The sequence below is a fragment of the Suricata suricatta genome, chromosome 8, assembly GCF_006229205.1.
Source record: "Suricata suricatta isolate VVHF042 chromosome 8, meerkat_22Aug2017_6uvM2_HiC, whole genome shotgun sequence".
Classification (NCBI taxonomy): domain Eukaryota; kingdom Metazoa; phylum Chordata; class Mammalia; order Carnivora; family Herpestidae; genus Suricata; species Suricata suricatta.
In genome coordinates, this window is record NC_043707.1 from 2936524 (window position 1) to 2937437 (window position 914).

Genomic DNA, 914 nt, shown 5'->3' on the forward strand with positions numbered 1-914 from the left:
GAGGGAGGGACCCCCAGCAGAAGGAAAGAAGTCAGGGGTCCAGGTGGGAGAGCACAAAGATATCTGCTTCGTGGTCTGCCAAGACGAAGGGTCAGGGAGGGGGGCGCGGGGGGCTGAGGGATGAACCAGCAGGCAAAAACCGGGGACCAAGATCCACAGATGGAACAGAAAAGCAGAAATTGAAGGAGGGAGAGAGCTCCCCACTGGCTCAAGCTGCCTCCTACTCAGACCCCGGTGGACACCTCACATTCAGTGGGCACAGTCTTTTCCCCACACCAGCTGGTCCTCACGGGCTCCCAATCCCAGGAACAGCCTTGCCCTGTTGTCCATGGGCTTTGGCACAGCTTCCTTCCTCCCCTTTCCTGAACCTTTCACCGCTGCCCCCGTGTCTCCCTCCCCTCCCCACTACAGGGACTCCTTTTCAGTAAACATGGTCTCCACAGTTAACCCAGACAACTTATAGAAAATTAACAGTAGATGCTTCTGTCTATATGATTAAGGTCGGCAGTGCCAACATTTTGCCACATTGGCTTCAGATCTTTATTTTATTTATTTATTTCAATTGCTTCTCGGCCTTTTGGCTAAGATCGAATGTAGTATCTGTTCTGGTCAGCTTAATATTTATTTATTTCAGAAATAACATGTCAGAGAGAGAGCTAAAGCTACCTCTCCTGACCCTTCTTCCAAAGTCACCCCTCTCCTGGGGTTACCAGGCAAGGTGTGTATTTTTATTAGGTTTGAATTATATGAAATTGCCATACTTGACCGTTTTCACCCCTCCTGTGACAGATTTGTATGGTTCATCTAATATGACCTGTGCACACAACCATCAATAAAATTCATTTTGAATATTGAGATATTTTACATAAATAGCATATTGTAAAGTTCCTTGTGGAAATCTCTTTTTTACACCC

At 46.9% G+C, this 914-nt stretch overlaps 1 pseudogene; it reads left to right on the forward strand.

Moving 5' to 3' along the window:
- Nucleotides 1-561: 561 nt before the first annotated feature.
- On the forward strand, nt 562-671 carry LOC115300455 (annotated as a pseudogene).
- Nucleotides 672-914: the final 243 nt, after the last annotated feature.